Source organism: Anomalospiza imberbis, chromosome 12, assembly GCF_031753505.1.
Source record: "Anomalospiza imberbis isolate Cuckoo-Finch-1a 21T00152 chromosome 12, ASM3175350v1, whole genome shotgun sequence".
In the NCBI taxonomy this organism is placed as follows: Eukaryota; Metazoa; Chordata; class Aves; order Passeriformes; family Viduidae; genus Anomalospiza; species Anomalospiza imberbis.
In genome coordinates this window covers 9118700-9133578 of record NC_089692.1, presented here as the reverse complement: position 1 = coordinate 9133578, position 14879 = coordinate 9118700, and the positions used below count along the sequence as shown (strand labels likewise).

General features: G+C 39.1%; 1 long non-coding RNA gene across 2 annotated transcripts in view; it reads left to right on the top strand.

Moving 5' to 3' along the window:
• LOC137481163 (uncharacterized) overlaps positions 1-14879 on the top strand; it is a 187818-nt gene that overhangs the window by 160354 nt on the left and 12585 nt on the right. For both annotated transcript variants that reach the window (XR_011003360.1, XR_011003359.1), the window contains exon 4: positions 8819-8979. This is a non-coding gene — a long non-coding RNA (uncharacterized lncRNA). The remainder of the gene's footprint in view (positions 1-8818; positions 8980-14879) is intronic.

Below are 14879 nucleotides of genomic sequence, written 5' to 3'. Positions count from 1 at the left end.
TACCTTTAAAAGACCTTTTTGATTGCATCTCTGATTTTATTTCTGCTTGTTTCATACTGGCTGCATGCTGCAGCAGGCAATATTTAGTCTATTCCACTTAACTAGTGCTGCTTTAAAGTTGATTTTGATGCATTAGTGCTTTCTGCAGTGGCTGACTCTCAGACACATGAAGTTTCCTTGGTTTCCATAAAGAAAGAAAGTATGAAATTTGATAATATAACATGGAAGCTATTGATTTTCTAAAGCCTCATGTGCTGCTTCAGTGTCTGCAATATTCTCATGTAGACATGCACATAACAGCCCAATTAATGAGTGGGTTCCCAGGAAGAGAAAGCAGAAGATTATTTACTTGCTCTATTGCTTTCATTCCAAATCCAGACAAGCAGAGAAGCATTATGATATTCCTACCAAACAACTTGGGAAGAACTCGTTTAAGTCTCACAAAGCAGAACTCTGGAAACTCCCCTGTTTTCCAGGCAGCTCCTGCACCACACCACGAGATGTGCAGCACTAGCTATGATAGTATTGAGGCTGCTTCTGGTAGAAATGTGATGTAGCTGCACTACAACAAAGTATGCTGGGATAAAAATCCCTGTCCTGTTTGTTTCATGGGGGAACTTTTCTCCCATTACGGAAAAATTGGCAGCTTCTAGTTGTGCAGAGCTGTGTGCACAGCCAGGGAAGGGGCAAGCTTGCCAAGGGGTTCATTGCCTGTCAAAAGAGAAAGGCACTTTGTGGAGTGTGGCTCGGGTGGACCTGTGACTCCTCTCTGCTGCCAGTCCTTATTACAGGCCGTCATCCTCTCCAAAGTTATTCCTGCCCTTTGTCTTTCTCTTGTGGGCAGATGTTCCTTATTCTTCATCAAGCATTGATAAATGAGTGAGTAGGAACAGAAATATTGAACTGGACAAACTGTTTCAGCACAGTGTAATCTATGGGCTATGCAGCATAATTAAAGGTCAATATGCTCGTTCCTAGTTAGGATCACTTTGTGTATTTGAAGTTGCACCTTAGACTTAAGACTTCCCCTGTATAGGAGGAAGTGTTATAAATGAATGAATGAACCTCTTCTACCTTTTCCTACACTCTGGAAAGCCACTATTTTCTGTAAACTGTGGGCATTACCCATTAGGAAGTGCTGCAAAGGCTCCATACAGTTTCAGTGTTATATATGGAGCAATTTCATAGGGTATATGCTGGTCTCTGTGCCTTTTTTTTACCTTTTCTGGTTTATCCTATTCAAAATAATTAAGCAGCCTAATGGAGAAGGCACAAGAGAAGTGCCATTTGCTGAACTTTGCAGTGATGTAGCTCCAGTGTCTGGCAGAGGGGCTCATATTGAGCCAAGTGTAAATCAAGCACCTGGTATTAAAAGTAACACACTAAAGTAGAATTCCATCAATTTGCTCTTTGGGTTTTTTAATATTTATAAAAATATATTTCCAGAGGCAGTGGGGATAGCAATGAAAGGAAGGACAACTAACATCCGCATCTTCTCCATGTGATTAGAGTATTTGCATCAAATACTTTATTATGAAGGCTGGAGGACAAGAAAAGCACATTCAGCATCATATGTTATGGCACAATCCCTCTCTGGTAGAGCAAACAATGGGACCATTATACAAGCTGACATATTTTTTGTTTCTAATATATTCTGCTTCTTTGTGTCTGTGTGTGCTTAAATAGCAGGCACAGATGTACTGTTTCCAAAGGTCTTTGACTTGTCATGAGAATACTGTCTTTACCAGTAAAATAAATTGATTACTAGTGACAATGTTAACTATTATACAAAGAACACAGCTCTGGTGGGCTTTGTTAGATTTTAAAGAAAAGGTGATTATTTCTTCTTTATGACAGTTTGAAAGGTTTGCCATGTGGATATGGAAAGATTTTGCTCATGAATATGCAGAGCAATGGCAACAGGCCGGGGAGCCAGATCTTCACAGTGACCGTTGGCTGTGATTGAGATAGGAGAAGAAATAAAACACAAGACAAACACAAAATGTACAAAACCAGTATGGGAGGTGGTTAGGATATCCAATTGTGAGGATATTGTGCAATATTGTATTTGGGGTATAAAATCAAATTGATGACATAGTTACAGGGACAGCAGTGCCAGTGGGATGATGCACAAGGCATCAGGGTCACTGTAAGGCCACCAAATTCTTGAATATGGCTAGGGATTATTATTTGATGCTATGCTCTGAGCAGTGACCTCAGGAAACTGGCTTATGACACAAGGCAATATACCTTTCTTATCAAGATGTGTCGAAATTTTTCTGGGAAGCATTCTGGTTTGCTGAAGAAAAAACAAACAATTCATGCAGGTACTGCAGTGTGCTATAGAGCAGAGAAATGAATGAAGGAACAGAGTAAAAAACACAGCAACAAAATACCTACTTGTTATATTACAATGGCTTTTCAGAGGTTTTTTCTTTTATAATGTGAAAAATTATAAAAGGCATACTTAGAGTAAGTCTTTTCCTAGAACCTTTACATTTTTGCAGGTTTTTGCTTTAAAACATATTCAAAAAGTTCTCCTACAGATCTCATGTTAAAATAATTTGGAATCTTTTCCAATCTAATTTAAGATGCTACAAATATTTTGTGTAGTGAGACTGGAAATTTTCCATTTGCTCCCCCTAGAAGAGGCTATAAGTTCTCCCTTGATTGCAGTTCAGATCATGCTGCTAAACACCAATTTAGAACACAAATCAGGCTCCTTGTTGATTGCAGTTCAATTCATGCTGCTGAATCCCAGTTCTCTGATCAGCAAGATGCTGCTCTGTGGGCTGTGACCTGGGCCTCCCAAAGCAATGGATGCCCAATTTTTACATAGGTTGCATTACTAAAATTAGGTCTGTCCTATCAAATCATAATTAAGGATACAGTTCTTACGTGATCCTACAGCAAGCCTTCTCTTTTATATTCAAACTTTTTTAGTCATTCATCTAGAATTAGTGACAACTATGCATTCCTTTGGCACATGTAATCTGCCTGTCCTTTAAATCATTTGAACTCTTGTTCAAATATCTATGACATCCTTAATGCATTTAATCTTCCTCCTGTTTAGAAGACTTTTTCTTAGATTATCTAATTATTTCTCAGATTGCTAAACATTTTTTGATTTTCCTTACTGATCAAAATGCTAATGGGTTTCACAAGTGGTCTTCAGTTCAGAGTGAAAGAAAGAGCAAGACTTTCCTAAAATCTAGACCTCATGTCAACATCTTGCTGATGAAGCATCTTTTTTCTGTTCTTGACTGTTAAATCCTGCCTGGTATTGCACAGCCATTGTTACCCCATTTCACATCATTTGGTTCCAGGCACTGCCCCAGGGCTGTTTTTCTCTGCCTCGTGTCCTGTTCAACACCTCCAGCCCCAGCACTCTGCAAACTGGAAGCAGTGTTCAGTGGGAGTGCTCTGTAACCCCTCTTTATGGCAGACTCACTTCTCAAAACAAGCTCTTCAGTGAAAACAGCCCCTTTTCCACCACAGAAATCTCTAGGACAGAGCATGAAATGTTCCTCTGTTCATTCTTTGATCCACGGTGAAAGGTGATGCACGACAGAAGCTGCTACTTGTGGTGGGTTTCTTCTTGTCAGATGGGCTTTGTACATCTCCACACTTTCCCAGCCCCCACTTTCACATTGCTTTTAAAATGTCAAATGACTTCTATTGCATTTTTATGGACCATAGAGATACCTTGATATGTTTAGGAAGACTTGGCCTTTGTACTTCTTCCAGTTCTCTGCTCCATCATCCTGTTCTTATTGTACCTGTCCAGCTTTCCTTAGGTATTCCTCAGCCTGGTTCGTTCTGATCTTCACACTTAAAGCAGCTAAACTTTATCCCATGCTCCTACCTTATTCCTAATCTTACTTTATGTCCATTCTGCCTCTGTTCACCAATGTTCTTAAAAATACAGAATGTGTAATAAAAAACAGCATTTTAAAAGGAACCGGTATCCAGGCAAAGCAAGAAGTACAAAAAATATGTGATCCTTTTTGGAACCTTTCTGCACTACTCTTCTGATTAATAAACCTGCTTTACTCTGTATGTTTTCAAATTGCTGAGAATTTATTATACAGCATGTAAAAAAAAAAAAAAACCTTACTGAAATCCTGCAGAGACTTGGATGGGACAGACCCTAAATTGAATGAAAGATGGAATATGATAATAAAGGAGACTGAAACCAAGTTTGCTTTGTCACAGCAATTTCTAATCAATCCTCGTGTATCACGTGGTCATATTTGTAATGAAAATATTCTCACAAAATAAGAAAAAGTATAAAGTGTTCATTCAAAAACACCTACCAGCTGCACATACTGTATTAATAGAGAAACTGATACACCTAATCAGGGGTTCACATTTCAAACCAGGAGGCCTAACAGCTTCTGAGATATAAGTAAATGAAAATTCATGATTCTGTATTGTGCCCAAGAGCCAACTTTACTGCTATTGCCATATAATTATTTATAGCTGCAAACTATCAAATGGGATTGCTTACCACCACCTTACTACATGTGGTAATTGATGTGAAGTGAGGCATTGCGTCCCCAGCTGACCCTAGCATCCTGAAAGTCAGATGGATTTTATCTAACTCAATTATGATTGATATTATCAAAATCTGTGGAGCACGACATGGTATAAGGAGCTTTCTAAATGTATCTATTGATTGTTTCTCTGTGTCTCTGTGTGTGTGTGCATGTGTTTCTCAAGGCTGTGGAAATGGAGTTGTCTCTGGGGAAAAGAAGAGCAGTATTACTAACAATTTCCATGTGTAAATATATATTTCTGATGGCTTAACTTGCCCTCATTGCCTCATAGGGATTGCTGGAACTTGTACTAGAAAACCCTGGGTTCACTGGCAAAGAATTTTGCTACTGTAAGGAAATTTCCCAGTATGGTTGTTGGGGTTGAAAAGCAAAATGTTCTGTGATCTGCTTCGCTGAGATTAGAGCAGGACAAGAATTGCTGTGTTCCAGTTCTGGGCCATTCCTTCACTCCAGTGCAGCCCAGCAGTGCTCTGTGCAAGCAGCTAGCTCTACAGACTGGCTCCTGCAGATGTCTGCAAAAACAGGCATAAGGCTGCAGCAATGAAATGAAGCATTCCCCATGGCACTTTAACTATTTCCAGCAATCTGGAGTTCAGGGGCTGCTGTTTAGCTCTGCATCATTGTGTTTAATAATCTCTGATGGACATTTCTTGTCTGAATTTTATCCGGTCACCTTCTGAACCCACGCACAATTTAAACATCCAAATACAGTAGAGAAGTCTGTTTTGATAAAATAGGACACATGTAAAGTGATATGCATTTCTACATACCTGCAGTTTTGTAATTTCCCAGATTGCTCCCTAATTGATGTAGTATTATGAGAAATGCTGACCAAATCACCTTTTCCATGTTAAGGAGGGTTTTTATGAACTCCTCACAAAACCTTCCTCAAACTTTCCTGTCCTAATCAAAGGAATCTTATCCAATTAATTTTTCAGTAACCTTTCCAAAATGTTGTTGTCATAATTATTTTTCTCTATGTTATTCTGTAATACCACCTTTGAGACCAAACACAGAAAAGTATTCACCAATCAGGGATGCTGTGTATAAATAATGTTTTTTTCCGTTCCTCACCTAAGCATTGAGTTAATGTTTACTGTCCATAATTACTCTCCCACTTTGCTAAGTGATAATAAATTATTCAGGGTGCCATACTGTGTTTCTGGTTGGGGTATTGTTTTCTCTTCCCTTCCCCCTCCTGTGCAATGTTTGCTTTTTGTCAGCATCTTGTCTCTTTGGCCATTTTATCACCAAGTTGCTCAGAGATTCTTTGCCAAGCCTCAGTTAGTTTATGTTTTTACTGTCCTGGTAATGTTCTACTAGATATTACATTGCCACCAGGACATGCGCTCCTCCATTTTTCTTAAATCAGTTGTAAATATGTTACAACACAGGTCCCACTACAGGGATCTACAGGATGGTACATACCCTTCACAATGAAAAATCAATTTATTCATCACTTAGTTACCAACATGTAGGATGGATGAGTTCATATGCTGGAGAAGATGTTTCACTGCTCTGCCTACCATTTTTTTGAGTTAGTTTTAAAGCTTTGTGGTGGCCTGGATTCAGCATAGCTCACTCAATAACAAATTTGGGAATTCAACAAGGCATATTCCTGGCCTGTGGACTCATTTTGTGAGGAGCATCCAAAGAGTCAATTCTTGCACCATTATAAAGTTGCAACAAATGAATGTTCAACCACTGTGCAGCTGGAACAGGCTGGAACAGGTTGTCCTCCAGAGATTTGTCAGCTGATAGGAATACCTATAAAAAAGTTTTTTGTGAGGTTGTAATGGGAAGTCTGGATGGCTTCTTAGGAAATAAGTTATAATGTCAGGTATTGACATTTTAGAGCTTTTCATTCACTTAAGTAAAAGTTCTTGGTATTCTTATTAGCAAAGTACACAGTTACTTTCTTTACAGAGTTTCTGTAATGTTCCTTCTCTTTTTCACAGCCTCCTGGGACTTTCCCAGTACTGCACACAGCAGCCATAGGCCTGACCTAACTGCCCTGTTCTTTGCCTAAAGACAACGTTTGGACTACAGGAAGTTAGTTTAGGAATATTATCCTCTTCCCTGTAGGAATACAGTTAGGATACTCCAAATGCATCCACACTCCAGCTATTGCCAGCTGTCAGAAATCCCTTTTGAGTCCTGAGCTCCCTGTAGCTGTTACAGTATTAAAGGAAAGGCACATTTGCTCTTCCATCCCGCCAGAGTCACACACCAGATCTCCTGAACAGAAGGGTCACACCAACCTTTAATTAATGCTTATGTGGGAAAACAAAAAACATTTGAAGGTGGTGCACTGTAAGCAAAGCTTCCTCTTTTTATAGCCATGAACTTCTAGTGAGCTTAAGAAACAAGCATCGTTATTAGAAGATTCAATATCCATTCCACAATAAGAAACTCACAGAGCTGTGAAGTTTCTTGCTAACTGTTCATTCTTAGAGAGATGTACATTTTCCCAACACACCTGGAAATGTAAAAGAATACTCACAAGAATACCTATAATGCACTACCCAAGACATGTTGACAGCATGCTTGTTTTATATTTCTCTCCTCAGAAAAGCAATATCCTACTGCTACTGCTAATTCTATTGCTGCTGTTATTTAAACCCAAGTGGATAGTATTTTTTGGGCTGCATTCTCAATATCATCCAAGTTTGCTTATCTACTAAATTAGAATTTGTATATTTTCATTTTGCAGAACTTATATCTCAATGAAAGAATGAAAGATCTCTTGCTCATTTTTTTGGGGTTTTTTTTGTGGGTTTTTTTGTTTGTTTTGTTTTGTTTTGTTGGGGGTTTTTTTATGTTAATGAATACTGCCTAACATAGGAAATGGATGAAGTTGGATTTCCTGATTTTGGTCATCTAGAGGAAACCAGTCTGTCTTTGAGTGAGCCTCCAAAGGCAAGATGCTTATATCCCAACTTAATTTTGGCTCCGAGTGTCAGCTGACAATAGGCACCTGGCCATGGGATCCTTCAGCGCTTCAGCCCAGGTAACTTTCATGCCTCTACAGCATCTGACATGGAGTTCACCTGCTAGTGACTGACCCAGTGTTTAACAGCAATTCACCACTGGAAATAGTCTTTGAAATTCATAAATTCAAGGCAAGCCTGGTTTATGGGGACTGATAATGCTGTATTAGTTGCTGGAAGTTAATGAGGTCCTGTGTTTGAGTACAACCAGATTAAAATGAAAAACGAACCACATTACATTCTGTTTCGACAATTATTATCAGTTGGTTGTAATATAAATATGCAAATTTCTCAGCTTGAACTTTAACATCCTCTGTAGAGACCATTCATCTCTTTAAAGTATTAATTTAAGTTGTAAAAGGATCCATACATCATTGCATGTCATTTTGAAAACAAATATTAATCAATTTTAAACTCTGAATTGCCACTGTGCAAGTGTAATGTCCATTATTTTAGAGCAAGTCAGTGGCGAGAAATTTACATATTCATTCTTGGCTTAAGAAATCATATGATAATACAAGTACAACACAAGAAATTCAAAAGACTTAAGACCTTATCATCATCTATTCAATGGCAAAAAGCCTGCCTTTGCATTCTCAATGCATTGGTATGCAGATTAGGAATATGTTTCTCATTCCTATCAGTATAACCTTGAAAGCTGGTGACAGCTGAAGTGTAGTCATAAGTTTTCTCTTCCAACAGAAAAAACAGAAAGAAAAAGAGGCAATGAGTGTAAAGGATACGGCAATTTCAAGTTTTATGATAAGCTTTTTGATAGTGTATCTGACTATTTAGACTGTACTATGTGGGTATGTAGCTTGAAAAGTGTGTTATGTCTAGATTTAGCTAGAATTGTAATTGCAAGTATATCTCTGCTGCTAAACTAAAGTTGATATTTCTGATAAAAGAGTTAAACCTGTCTTTTTATTAGTTAACACTATAGGAAATAGTTGCAGATGTTTGCCTGTTAAATATTGTCAAGGACACCAATTTTGATCCCAGCTGTCTCCCAGAGAAAGGAGGCAGTTTCCAGTTGGAAAGCAAGCAGTGCCAGGCAAACACTGTGCTGAAAGCCTTGTCCTACTGAAACAAACTGAAGCCAAGTCTGCTGTCCAGGTAGTTTGCTGGTTCCTTCCGTGGGAATCATAGCTACTGAATTCTTGTTTTGCAGTCAGAATTGAAACAAGCAAGGACAGAGGATAGTTTAGGTGAAGCTTTGCTCATGCTTTAAGTGTAAGTCCTCACTCAGCAGCGGCTGTTTTTTCTTAGGTTTGAGTGTGTCAGTGATGAAGGTGAATACCAGCTGATGCCAATGAGAATGCTGATTCCACTTAAGAAAAGCAAATTGCTCTTCTGGATAGAGCTGGAGACTCCTAAAGTGCCATTCCTGAGCTCCAGGATGACACATCAAGAAAAGAACAGCAGTGCAGGTATCCCCCTCATAACTACCTCATCTTTGCTAATTATGCAATACCGGTTCTGAGATAATTGGCCTGGCAGAGGTTATACGTAAGCTCCCTCTAGTGGATTACTAAGCAGGAATTTCTAAAAGCACATCTTTTCTCTGACCATTTTCTGTCACTCCATGTGCACGTGAGACTGCCATAAGCACCATGCTGTTCCATGGAGCGAGCTCTTGCTGTCTGGCCCTGCTTGCTGCCTCAGGACAGTCTGTGAAAAAGTGCTGCCTGTACACCTGCAGTTATAACACGAGACAACTGCAGCACTTTTTGGCTGGGCTTGCTGTTCTTCACTCCTTGGCAGGGTCAGTTTGATTGCTGCTTCAGAATACTGATGTCTCTTAATCATCTGCCTTTGTTTTCTGGTTAAGCGAATGGGTGAATACTTTGCCACACATCCTCCATCAATCCAACACATTATGAGAGGAGAGTTGGAGCAGAACACACACTCTTTCACAAATTTGTCATTCTAGTATAATCACATCATTAGTACCTACCCTGCTCTTGCACAGGCTAATTCTACATTCCTGAAAAAAAGTACACTTGGTTACAGAGTCTGTCTCTCTGTCCCCTGGGTGTTTACTCAGGCCAAAGCTGCAAAGGCAATATGCAAGACACTCATGTTCCTTGTTTACACAGTTCATGCAGGTCAGAGGAAAATCATAAAGAGCACACGTGCAAGTGGCCAGATTAAAATGCAACAGTACATCAGATATGTCAACTGGATTTAGGATTATAACAGACATGTAAGCAATTAGGGTATTTGCTAGTTCAAAATACTCACTTGAATGAACCCACATTATCTTCTGAAAAGCATAATAATATGTAATTGCAGTAACAATTCCTCTTCCATTATGTCCTAGACATCAACATTCTATAATATCCTGCACAACTGATTGCAGGCAAACCCTCGGTAAGACAAATACTCCCAGATGTGGTAATGTCCCAACACTCTGGCTGCTACCTAATATTAAAGAATTACAGTAGAAATGTTTCAATAAGAAAGTAGAAGCATTTCAGTTTTTATGTGGCATAGATTGCCACAGACACTGCCAAGCAGCTTTATAGAGTTCTAAATCTTCATTCAATGCCCCTTTACATCATTTGAATGAAGATTTAAGCCTCAATAAAACTTTCTGAGTGCTTGTGGCCATCTTTGCTGTATAGTAATCAAAGTGGGGTACAAGCAGACGAATGCACTGTAGTGCTTCTAATGATCAACACTATATCTAGTGACATTTTCCTTTGTAAGATGAGTTGTCTTAAAGGCTGTTTTCATGGACGGTGCAGTAGTACACATGGAAGCAGGCATTTATATGCAGTTTTTATGCAATCCTTTAAAAGAGTGTTTTGAGGGTTGTGAGGATTTTTGTTGCTTTTTTCCCCCTCTGTAATGTCAATTTGCTCTATAGCTGTTTTGAATTAATTTGTTATATGGAAGATATTTGGGGAAAAAAGAATAAAAAATAAATGAAAGATAATAATTAAAGGGTAACTTTCCACAACACTACAGCTGCATTTCCTTGTTTACTTATCAATCTCCTACTGTAATTAAGATATTGCAGTGCAATGAGTTGTGGCATTGAATTAGAAGCTCAAATGAAAATCAGCTTCTAGTTAAGATATCAGCTGGGAAATTCAACACATGCTGGTGCATAAGCTCATACACAAGATATGACTGAGTGGAATTTGAAAGAAACTTTACTTTGAGACGATGCCATTTATGGAGTACATGTTTTGTTTCAAAAATAAGGACACACATTAAGGAAAACTTTGTAAAAGAAATAGCTGATCAGTGAATTGTGAAGAGGATTTGGTGTTTGAATCCTCCTGCAGATGAAGGTGTGGGACCATTCTGTGGATCTGAGCATCCACAAACTTCCACAAATGGAAAGGAAAGTACAGCTTCCCTCTTGAAGTTTAGACTCCCACCACAAGATGTTTATTTTTCATCATGTTTATTTTACATAAAAGATTTCTGCTAATGATTAAACTGTCTGAAATTGCTCCCCTTAAGCAGTTACCTTCAAAGAGGGATCTCTCCGGGCTCATGTAGCTCTGTAGTAGAAATTTGGTGTAGAAATGTCTCTGTTAACATGCATTTTCTGGACACTTTGGCAACATCATTCTTCCTATTGAAAAATAGTGAAATGCAAATTTTTACTTGTGGGGATACTAAGAACATAATGTGGCAACTACTTTCTGTGAAGCATACAGTTGTTTCTGTGTAATCCTTAAAAGATGCAAAATAAAAAATATTAGAAGTAGATCTTATTTAGAGAAACTGAAGCTGCCAGCACTTCATAAAAGCAGTAGTACCATCGTGAAAATCAATCTCCAAATTTTTCCCCTAATTTTTAATAAGAATTTTAAAGAAAACCAAATGTGGAAATTGCCCAGCCCATCTCCTGTGGGGAGCCAAGCTGTTTCTGGTTCTGAAAAAAGGCAGCAGCTGACCTGCAAGGGGAATGCACTGGTTACCAAGGCACTCAAAAATGGGCTTCTCACATGCTCATGATGGAGCTCTTCCAGGCTTTGTAAAAAGATTTCAGGTTTTACTAAATCAAATGGAGAAAAGCTGATTATTTGGCCTTGTTTTGGAGGAAATTGTCTCATTTCCAGTTCCTTTGTCAAGAGATGCAAAACTGGAGGAGCTCCATAGAACAGAGACCCTCCTCAGAGCATCAGGGTGGATGCCCCCTTGGACAAGAAGGGGCAGCAGTAGCCCATCCTTGCCCTTGCTTTTTCTGGCTCTAAAGGTTAACACATTGAGCTGGCGTCAAACCTACTGTTTCAAGTTAAATTGAACTATAGTTTTCAGCACATAAAATATGCAGGATCTGAACTGTAAGGGCAAATGAAGGCCTTGTTCTCCAAAACACCAAAGCCTTATAAAAATTTGCAGAATTATCTCAACTTTCACCAGCAGAAAATCTCTAGGCTCAGTCTAGAGATTTGCAGCTGAAGGATCAGAGTAAAACTCAGAAAAAGAGGTATATTTCCCTTTTGGGTTCAAAATCAGAACTGAGTTTAACATAATTTCCAAATGATTGATCTCAAGCAGTAGGTTAGGAGGGGGATGTTTTGAGCAATATTGTCCCTTGCTTTGCCTTGTATTTCTTTGTAAATAACATATTATCTATATTAAGGTAAACTGAATCTATTAGACAATTACCTAAGGGGATTGTGAAACTGGGCTCTGCATTATAAAGCACCTGAAGTTATGACAGCTGTGACCCCAGAGGAATCAAGGCTGAATAAAGACTGTCTCCATTGCAGACAAATGATGATAAAGTGATCCTTTTAGCCAGCAGTCAATGGAACCTGACAAGGCCAAACCTCCAACTAATGAACAGCCCAACCTTTGCTACCAGGGAGATGTACTGAAAGTTTAATCTCAATAAGCATCAAAATGCATTTGGCCAAATATTTTTAACAAAAGACTGGCACATATCATTAAATGGCCGTGAAGTTAGATGAGTGAGGAGGAAAATAGGAGCATGGGGGTGTATGTTCTTACTGTATCACAGGTGCACAAAATTGCCTTGATAGAACAATATCTTATTTTTCTTCTAAAATTGAATTTCAGATGGTACCTACGTCACACAGACCTAATAATACAGAAAGCAATTGTCTCAATGATTCCTATTAAATCTGTGCATTTCCAGATCCTTATAGAGTAATGTCAGTTACAGAACAATGTCAGGCTGACGGACGCAGCACAGCGTTAAAGAAAAAAAATCATGCACACAATAGGCCAGCTGCACATTAATAAATATGTAATGTTTGATTAAAAATATGGATCGTATTTTTCCCCCCAATTGCTGACTACCCCTAAGGCAGAAGATGTGATCTGGCTCCCACTGATGGGTTTATTTCTTGCTTGCTTTGAAAATACAAACTAAAATGTTTTCCTGTCCCAGCTGTTTCCCATTGTTCATGTTTATCAGCTCAAAGGGTGAACGGAGGAATAAAAAATACTCTCGCATTTCAAATGTGCCAGTCAGTCAATCTATTGTTAAAAGAAGAAAGCCTAATTGTCTGTGCTGGCAAACTTCTTTTTGGTGAATGTCCAGTTTTTAAGAAAAGCTATTCAGCTGTGCCATTTGTTTAATACATGCATAAAAAAGCACATAAAATCACAAGTTTTCTGTGGGATGTGATGGGATGGGATGGGGGTGGGGGAAATCACATCTCTAAGTTATATCCTTGAAACACTCAAGTGGTGGCCTAAGTCCATGGATTACTTTTCTGGTTATTTTTTGATCTGAATTAGTGGTTTAAAGGAATTTTCATGGAATAAGAGCTAATGCTCTAAGATTGAAATTGGCCTCCTTCTCCAAATCTTACATTTTACTTCTTTAAGAAGCAGCACTTCTTCCAGATTGCATCACCAATGCAGGGGTGAAAGTCTTCCCCAGTTACATTCACAAGAGTTTTATGTTTTAATTTAAGCTCCTACTCTTCTTCATTTTGTCAGACCCTCATACTAACACAAAATGGGAATCAGGATGGGGAGAGAGTAGGAGCACCTTTCCTGCCCAGGAGAATCTTCTGTTTGTCTCCAACTCTTGTGATAATTACACAGCTCTAGCCTGTCTTTGACTTGCTCTCCAGCTTGTCCTGGCAGTGCTACTCTTCCAGCTTTCCAACCAAGCCCAGTTAATCAGAAATGACACTCATTTTATGCCATGCAAATGAGCAAATATTTAACTCACAGACTACTACATTGACCAGGACCGTGTTAGTCCATCTTTCTGTGGCTAGTGTAGTTTTTCTTTGAAAGCCTTTTGAAGAAAGGGTCATGTTTAGTTCCTCGGTTGTATAGCACCAAGTGCAAAACATTCTTACAATCTGAATTTTTTAAAAAAAATCATTAGTATAACATTTTCTAGTTTTTTCTTCTTTTAGATGGAGAAGAAACAAGTAAGTGGCATTATCATCCAGCTATCACCCCCTTGTGACACTGAGATGTCACTCACAGCAAATTGTACAGATCTTTCTTACATGAAGAGTTCAAAAACTCCTCGTGACATCTAAATTCCTGGGTGTCTGGGTTAACACCTCACAGGAATGAATAAGGCAATATGGTAATTGTCCCAAGTGCTCTGCACATCCAAGTATCTGCTTTGGTCATCCTGGGCTCATATTTGCCTGGAAGTTTGAGAGCCACATACTTCCTAAAATTGGAAATTAGGCATCTGGGGATGAGCTACCTCACTCACTAAGGTGAGGACTTGGGATTTTTCTAAATCTGCCTTTATTAAAAGTTACTGGCACATATGAATGTACCTCATACTGGAAAGCACAGTGAGCCCCACCCTCACCTGCCCCCCATGACCAGCCATTTCAGAAACTACACTGACTATTAATTCATTGGTTTGGTAGAATAAAAATTATACAGAATTGTTCCAGAGAGAGTAAAACCAAAGGAGAATTACTAAAATAAACAATTGACGTGCAGGTGGAAGGGAAGCAGTCAAGGAGAAATGACATGTTGCCGAATTTTAGCAATTTATTTGGAAGATTTTTGTCTTTGTCTTAGGGATTTGTTAAGTGAAACACCAGGCACACAGCTGTGGATGGACAGTGCACCCTGTGACAGCAGACATCGGGTCAAGGCCCCTCAGGGGACAGTTTGGTGACCAGAGAAGCAAACAGAGGGGGAGGGAGGGGTACAAGAGGGGCCTGCAAACTCTCCTGGGGAAGCACCAGCCCTCTGCAGTTCTCCAGGAGCTCCAGTGCTGGAGCTGCTGTAAACAGATTCAGCCTCTTTCTTTTTGTAAAATTATGGACAACAGTGTACTCTTCTGTAAACCATTCATACTGCCACAGCTGGACAACAAGCAACAGGGAATTCTGGAGATAGG